Below are 9,682 nucleotides of genomic sequence, written 5' to 3' on the forward strand. Positions count from 1 at the left end.
GTTTCCTGTGGTCTTGTCCTGGTGGTCCTCTGAGACAAGGTCTTTACAGGGGATCTGTATCTGGGGCTCTAGTTGTCCTGGTCTCCGCTGTCTTTCAGGGCTGTAGAGGTCCTTTCTAGGTGCTGATACACCATCTGGTCTGGATACATACTGGATCCGGGTGACTGCAGTGACCCTCTGATCTGGATACAGACTGAATCTGGTGGCTACGGTGACCTCGGAATAAGAGAGAAACAGACAAATATTAGCGTAGATGCCATTCTTCTAATGATGTAGCAAGTACATAGGGTGTTATGGGAAGTGTTCCCGGTTCACCTAATTAATGCAGCCTAAAAATCCTTTAACGGATTTGGATATTAAAAGCATATTAGTATGTTATGTGTAAGACGGGTTAAACAGATGGGTCTTTAATATAGATTTAAACTGCAAGAGTATGTCTGCCTCCCGAACAATGTTAGGTAGGTTATTCCAGAGTTTAGGCGCCAAATAGGAAAAGGATCTGCCACCCGCAGTTGATTTTGATATTCTAGGTATTATCAATCTTTTTTTTTTGAGTTTTGGGACGTAGCGGACGTAGAGGATTATAATGTTATTATAATGTTATAATGTTATTTATAATAAAGGCTTTTTAAGTAATAAGCAATATTTTATTTCATCTATACGATGTTTGATAGGGAGCCAGTGCAGTGTGGACAGGACCGGGCTAATATGGTCATCCTTCCTGGTTCTAGTAAGAACTCTTGCTGCTGCATTTTGGACTAGCTGTAGTTTGTTTACTAAGCGTGCAGAACAACCACCCAATAAAGCATTACAACAATCTAACCTTGAGGTCATAAATGCATGGATTAACATTACTGCATTTGACATTGAGAGCATAGGCCGTAATTTAGATATATTTTTGATATGGAAAAATGCAGTTTTACAAATGCTAGAAACGTGGCTTTCTAAGGAAAGATTGCGATCAAGTAGCACACCTAGGTTCCTAACTGATGACAAAGAATTGACAGAGCAGCCGTTAAGTCTTAGGCAGCGTTCTAGGTTATTACATGCAGAGTTTTTAGGTCCTTTAATTAACACCTCTGTTTTTTCAGAATTTAGCAGTAAGAAATTACTCGTCATCCAGTTTTTTATATCGACTATGCATTCCATTAGTTTTTCAAATTGGTGTGTTTCACCGGGCCGCGAAGAAATATAAAGCTGAGTATCATCAGCATAACAGTGAAAGCTAACACCATGTTTCCTGATGATATCTCCCAAGGGTAACATATAAAGCGTGAAGAGTAGCAGCCCTAGTACTGAGCCTTGAGGTACTCCATACTGCACTTGTGATATGATATATCTTCATTCACTGCTAGAAACTGATGGCGGTCATATAAGTACGATTTAAACCATGCTAATGAACTTCCACTGATGCCAACAAAGTGTTCAAGTCTATGCAAAAGAATGCTGTGGTTAATTGTGTCAAACGCAGCACTAAAATCCAATAAAACTAATAGAGAGATACACCCACGATCCGATGATAAGAGCAGATCATTTGTAACTCTAAGGAGAGCAGTCTCAGTACTATGATACGGTCTAAATCCTGACTGGAAATCCTCACATATACCATTTTTCTCTAAGAAGGAATATAATTGTGAGGATACCACCTTTTCTGGTATCTTGGACAGAAAAGGGAGATTCGAGATTGGTCTATAATTAACTAGTTCTTTAGGATCATGTCACAGTGGGGCACTGTGACTAGAGACTGGCACTGGACTTAGAACACAACACACTAGGCATGCATAGACTTTTCATACAACAACACATATTTGTTTTGCGCAATGTAACACCAGTTAACACCAGGTATGTGTGTGTATGTAATTGATTGTGTATTGTTTAAGTGTTGACCCTGTTCTCACCATTTTTTGTTTAGGTTAACACTTGGTGAGTCAATTTTTTTTTTGTTAATTTGTGTATTGTTAAGAATACAAACACAACCGGTTGGCATGTTAAATGTTTATTGTTTTCAATTATCCACTTACATAAAGTAAACAGTCATACTTACTACTGGAACATTTTCTCATAAAAAACAGAAGAAACCCATGCACCACATTGCCACCATTTTTAAATGCCTGTTTCCCGCCAATAGAAGGCACACTTAATTGGTCTCATGCCGGAGGGGGAGATTGGTGTTTGTTTGATGCTTTGGTAAACCATAATAATGAATTTAGTTTGTGTTGTTTGAAATGGTTGTATATTTCTGCATGTTTTTAGTTCTAATAGTTATGCCTTTGTTACAATTAAGTTGCTATTTAATTGTTTTGTCTTTCTTGAACTTATTGGTTACCATCAATTATTTAATGGTTTAGTCCTAGTGGGAGGGGCTTATACTTTTTAAGTGTTTCTCTCAAGCCCCTTTCACACTGCCATTCCGGCAAATACAGGGGTAAAGTGTTCCTGTAATTGCTCCCTGGTCGCTAGATTTGGCACTTTCACACTGCCAGTGATGACCCGGTATATGTGCGTGCTTTCATACACAACCCCTGAAGATCCCGTAACGACACTTGACATCAGCGCGTGACGTGTAATGTACGAGTCGACAACGCTTGGCACGTTACACTTTAACTGAAGCAAGCAAACGATCTCTGCGTCAGCGCGGAAAGTGAGGAACTAACTGATCTCTGCTTCATTACAGTTTGCACATATGTTTTCGTCGCGAATGTTGATCTTCCTTCAAAACAGCCGGTAAAAGAGTCGCGCGATAACGCGCGTCATCACTTCGATACCGAATTAGATCTGGCTTTTGTTCACACAGCGCTCGTTCCGGATCGATTACCGCAATGTTACTATGTGCCCGACCCGGGTTCGATTCGGTAATCAATTCCGGGACGTGGTTGCTTTCACACTGAAGGCGACCAGGCAATGTTACGGGAATATTGCGGGTCCGACGTGCAGTGTGAAAGGGGCTTCAGTCTGGTAAAGGGAGCTCGTAGAGTGAGTCGGGGAAAAGTTGCTTGCTTGATTTTTGGGTCAAATTATTGACATAGCCAAAAGTTTTGTTTGTACATTTAAACTTTGTACAATTTTTTTTTCTATTTTTTTAATTTTTTTTTATTTTATGTTTTTCTACTTTTTGAGTTACACTGTAAATATAATTTGAATTATTTTGGAAAATCTTTGTTTTTCACATTTTGGAATAAACACCAACTTTTTGTCTTCATCAGCACGTCAATTCATTTTTTCACGCCTCCATCGGCCGGTACATCCAGAGCAGGGGTGCCGTCACTGCTTGAACACCTTGTAGCAGTTGGCACACCCCTTACGAAAATTAACCATGGTTTTACCACAAATAAAACCAAAAAACCATGGTTACTGTAGTTAAACCATGGTAACCACAAATTAACCATGGTTTTGCTATATTAACCATAGTTTAACCATGGTATTTGTAGTAAATCTGTGGTTTTACAAATGGCAGTCAATACGCCAAAAAACCATGGGTTACTACAGTTTTACTATAATAAAACCATGGTTATTTTTAGTAAGGGACCACTGTCTCTGTTACAGATCATGTGAAGTTTTTTGATGAGAGGCTTAATAACAGCCAGTTTGAAGGTTTTGGGGACATACCCTAATGACCAGGGCCGTTTGAAGGAAGTTGGGGGCCCCAAGCAAAATGGACATAGAGGCCCCCCGACCCCCGCACGCACGCAAAGCCTACAGGAACCAAAGCATAGCCATACAGTTTAAAGGGACACTAAGTAGGAATTACTCCCATCTAGTGGTGAAATTGTATTTTGCATTCAAACTAATTTTGCTCTCCAGCGCCTCGCTTTTTCAAATGCGCGTTGCATCTACGGTAGGCGATATGTACCAAAAAGCTTTGACGGGATGTCTTCTAATAGCACTTCGTCGAGTTTCCCTTTAGGTGAACAGGTGTGTTATTTCAAACAAACTGCAACATGACCATAAACAAACGAATGTTACAGTATGAATTACTGACTGTGGAAAACATGAAATATTGTAATTAGTAGTTATGTCTTCTTTATTCGTTATATTTTCTGAATAATTTGCATTGTTAGATATAAAAAAAATATTATAATATAGATTGTAACACTGACTTACCTGTCGAGAAGAAAACTGGCCACTTCAGCGTCTCTTTTGAAATCTTTATCCAGCATTAGCTCTTTCCACCTAGAAAAAGCTTCCCAGACATTAACTCTTGTTTTCTGTAATCTACGGTCACGTTTCCTTTTACGTTCTATTTTTGACTGTTTTGGCGACGATGTTCTCTTCTCCTGTGGCGCGGCATATGTATGGTCCATAATAAGAATGCAATCCAGACTTTTAAACTTGCCGGTGCAGTTTCAAGCGCCTCTCACTGCTCTGCACCTGCGTTTCTGGCTCTGACCGAAAACGCGTTGTGGAAACACGTTGGCTTAGTACTTTTTGTCCCTCTCTGCTATTATAGTTTTGCAAGATGGCGGAACTACATGGAAGCCTCCGTCCCATGTATATAAAGATAATAAATTCTTCATTTACGAGGATTAGTTTAAACATTGGCATAGGTATTTGTACACCATTGAGGGCATATTTATGAATACAAATATTGATTTTAGATAATAAAATACCTAAAAAGTTACTTATTGTCCCTTTAAGTTCACCCACACTTTATATAAATAAAAAAGGTTTACAGTGCAAATACTGCTTGAAAAAAATAGTTTGGTGGGAATTCAATAGTGATTTGTTTTTTTTTTTGTTTTTCTAATAATATGACAGCACACACTTGTCAGTTTAAACTCTGGGCTGTGCAGGATATAAGCTAGAATTATAGAGCTTGTGGTACCTTGGCTAAATAGAGGAAACATCAGCACTGAGAAGTGATGCACCTGTTGATGTTGAGGATGAAGATGATGGTGTAGCTGGGAAAATAATTGAAAAAAAAAAAATCTGAAATTGCCTGTGAAGTACGTTTTACCATTTCACTGTTAGCATATTGACAGAGGTCACTATTAATAGCTCAGGGGTGCATTTCCCAAAACCATAGTGGATAAGTTAGATGGTAGACACTTTGTAATAACAATCATTAATAGATGGTAAATTGCTAGTTAATTAATCTTTCATCTTTGTCATTTAACTGTTAACAAACAGTATTTTTACTTATTATAAAGTTTACCAAAAAATTAAAGATATATTAGCATTTCCATATTTTGATATTAGCAGGGAAGGGGAAGTAGGCAGCTGCTTTCACTACCAATGCTTAAAAACATCCCAAGCTAATGTTTGATGCACATAATTTATTGTGTGGTTTTCATAACCCCCATTTGGTAAATAGATTATCACGGTGGAATAGTATAGCATGCTATTTGCTACTTTCATCTAGGGCTGTAGCTATCAAATTTGTTAGTAATCGAGTATTCTACCACAAATTCCATAGAGTAATCGGATAAAATGTGTTTTTGCTTATAAATATTAATTATGCAAGAGATAATAACACTCCTGGGTCTCTTAAAATGAACAACTAAGTTTCCTTTTTTAGAAAATTTTTATTTTTTTATTTTTAAATGCATAGAATGCAATGCATACATCAAAAATAAACATTTAATTATTATCCATTGTTTCTCTGTATGTACTTGTACTTGTGAACAATGACAATAAAGTTGACAGATGAATAAGTGCATTTAAGTGCCATTCAGTTGGGTTTTAAATAAAGCATTTTCTGAGATGCACATTAAACATTAAACACAAAACATTAATTTAATTTATATTTTAATTATTGAAAATTAAGCAAACTTAGCTTTTTGGTAAACAATGGGGATTTACTATTAAAAATAAAACATGGAAGAAATTTTGTGTGATTAAACCTTAAAAAAAAAAAAACAATAGATTTTTTAGTAGTAGGCTATGTACATTCTGCTGAACAATAGTAATACATCTCTGGCAACTACTTGTCTAAAACAGGACTTTTATTTAGACGGGTTGAAGTACCTTTACAGTTCTGTGTTTGTGATGTGACGCTAGTTTTACTCAAATCAAACGGTCAGATGCTCATGAAGTGACTGTCAGAGCAGTTCTGGAGATGTTGTTCATGTGTTCTCATCTTATTTCGGGAGAGCAGACGCTGAAATTACCGCGAGCCTCACGTGCGCTTCTGTATGTGTGATTAAAGGAAGTCGCGCTTCTGCTCCATTCATTAACAGAGACACACAGAACATGCAGGATTCATATTTAAATAGACTGTTCTGGCTTAATATTTACAGATATTAGTCCATCACGTGAGATCATGTGGTTGGCTGGCTGCTATCAGTGACTACTGAGAGGGGCCCCCTTGAGGGGGATCCCGATAACAGTGTCATTACACGTTACTGCATTGACGATCAAAGGGGCGCTCACACAGTGTCGTTGCATTTTATTCTTAACCAGTCATTGTCTTGGGGCCCCAAGCAATTGCTTGGTTCGCCTGCCTTGTTGCGACGGGCCTGCTAATGACAATGAGAAATTAATAATAGTCAGAAGAGGATCTTTGACTTCTGGAAGCACCTCTTTTAGGAGCTTACATGGTACAGGGTCAAACATACATGTTGTTGGTTTAGATGATTTAACAAGTTTATACTTATAAATTATATAAGTATAATTCTTCCTCTCCTATAGTAGAAAATGAGTGGAACTGTTCTTCAGGGGGTCTATAGTGCACTGTCTGATGTGATACTGTAGCTGACGGCTGAATGGTTACAATTTTATCTCGATTTTAGAAGTAAAGTAGTTCATAAAGTCATTACTGCTGTGATGTTGGGAAATGTCAACACTTGTTGAGGCTTTATTTTTCGTTAATTTAGCCACTGTATTGAATAAATACCTGGGGTTATGTTTGTTTTCTTCTAAAAGAGAAGAAAAGTAATCGGATCTAACAGTTTTTAATGCTTTTCTGTAGGATCGGTTACTTTCCCGCCAAGCAATACGAAATACCTCTAGTTTTGTTTTCCTCCAGCTGCGCTCCATTTTTCGGGCTGCTCTCTTTAGGGTGCGAGTATGATCATTATACCATGGTGTCAAACTGTTTTCCTTAACCTTCCTTAAGCGTAAAGGAGCAACTGTATTTAAAATGCTAGAAAAGAGAGAGTCCATAGTTTCTGTTACATCATCAAGTTCTTTTGTGGTAGAAGTGATGGTTCTTCGATACTTGTAACAAGAAGTAGAATTTACAATTTTGGCTATATGAAGTTTGCACAGAACTAAATAATGATCTGAGATATCATCACTTGGCTGAATAATTTCAACACTATCAACATCAATTCCATGTGACAGTATTAAATCTAGAGTATGATTTTGACAATGAGTAGGTCCTGAAACGTGTTGTCTAACACCAATAGAGTTCAGAATGTCTATAAATGCTGATCCCAATGCATCTTTTTCATTATCAACATGGATATTAAAATCACCAACTATTAAAACTTTTAAATACTATTAAACTTTAATAACTTGAATTTAAAATCAACAAACTCTTTAATAAAATTAATATCCTGTAGGATAAACACAAAAATATTCACAAAAAGTTTGGAATCTTCTGAAACCATTAACATTTAGAATACAACTCATATTTTTCTATTTCATGGTGTCTCTTTTCCAGTCCATCTATTTATGTTTCGTCTTGTTGCCTATTTTTGTAATTGTCATTATTTCAAGCGACTGTTTGTACTGCTTGCTCATTTTCAGAAATAAAATTGCCAAGAGTAATTATGTATCGGCATTGCTTTTGTTGTTGCAAAGAGTTGTTTGTAATGTCTTAAATTCATTACAGCTCTTGATACTGTTGCACCACTTAAAACTAAAAAGTTAACTACAAAAAAGAAAATTCCTTGGAAGACAAATCAGACTATGAAACTTAAAAGAGACTAGAAGTGCTGAACGAAGATGGCGTAAAACTAAATTAGAAGTTCACTTAAATAAATTCATTGAAAATCTTAAGACTTATAATAAAGAAATTCATATAACGCGCCAAGCTTATTTTGCAAACCTTATAAATGCAAACATTAATAACCCCGATTATTATTTAACACAATAGACTCACTAATAAATCATAAAATTGATAGCTCTGAGTTACTAAACGGGAAATGTGAAGAGTTCGCTCGCTACTTCAGAGATAAAATTATAAATATTAGATCAGAAATTTGTTCAATACATAATAATAAGTCAGTTATGTTCCCTTCATTATCAAGTGTAGAGAATATTATCAAAATGGAAAGTTTTACTTTGGTTGATGTTGAGACACTAAGAAAGGCTATAACTGACTTGAGACCATCTACTTGCTCCTTTGATCCTATGCCTACCTTTCTTTTTAAAAGTATATTTGATTCTATATCTATTGATATCCTTGAGATAGTCAATCACTCCCTGCAGCTTGGCATTTTCCATTCTGACCTTAAATCTGCCCTAGTAAAACCTGTGCACAAAAAGGGGAGTTTAGATATTTTAACTCCTAGTAGTTATAGACCCATTTCAAATCTTACATTTTTAAGTAAAATACTAGAGAAAATTGTTTTTAATCAGTTGAGTACATTCTTAAATGCAAATTCGAAACTAGAGATGTTTTAGTCTGGGTTTAGAAAATATCATAGTACAGAGACCGCTCTTATTAAAGTAGTAAATGATATAAACATAAACCTTGAGAGAAATTGGCCTTTAGTTCTGGTGCTTTTTGACTTGAGTGCAGCATTTGACACAATAGATCACCAGATTCTTTTAAATAGATTAAGTGACTTTGTTGGTCTATCTGGAACAGTTTTAAATTGGTTATTATCATATCTTAGTGAAAGAACATTTGTAGTATCCATTAACAATACCTTGTCTGAACATTATAAAGTACCATGTAAGGTTCCTCAGGGATCAGTTTTAGGACCACTACCTTTTAATCTAAATATGTTACCTCTCGGTCAACTCATCAGGAGGCATGGTATCTCTTTTCATAGTTATGCAGATGACACACAGTTGTATGTAGCTGTGTCTCCAGATAACCCTGTACAAATTGATTCCCTAGTAAATTGCATTACAGACATAAATGATTGGATGTCACAAAACTTCTTACAACTTAACCAAGATTAAACAGAAGTTTTGCTTATAAAAACGCAGAGAGAGAAATTGATCCCTAAACTAAATGTACTCGGATTAAACCCAAGCCAAGTGGCAAAAAACTTAGGAGTTGTCTTTGATTCTGATTTTAATTTTAAAGCTCATGTACGCAATATTACTAAAACAGCATTTTATCATCTCAAGAACATTGCTAATGTAAGATCATTTCTCTCTCAGAGCAATACATTGACTATTGTAATGCCCTTTTTACAGGTCTACCAAAGAATACAATTAACCAATTACAATTAATCCAAAACACCGCTGCTCGAACATTGACAAAAGTACATTTACATTTACATTTATTCATTTAGCTGACGCTTTTATCCAAAGCGACTTACAATTGCTATATATGTCAGAGGTCACACGCCTCTGGAGCAACTAGGGGTTAAGTGTCTTGCTCAGGGACACATAGGTGTCTCACAGTGGATTCAAACCCGGGTCTCTCACACCAAAGTCATTATTGTTATTCATATTTTGATTTTTATAAATTCAATTTTTATCATGTATCTTAATGGGTGTATTTTACTTTTTAATTATTCTTTTAATTTTATTAATTGCTGTTTCTATTGTTTCCTTGTCA

Source organism: Carassius auratus, chromosome 28, assembly GCF_003368295.1.
Source record: "Carassius auratus strain Wakin chromosome 28, ASM336829v1, whole genome shotgun sequence".
Lineage (NCBI taxonomy): Eukaryota > Metazoa > Chordata > Actinopteri > Cypriniformes > Cyprinidae > Carassius > Carassius auratus.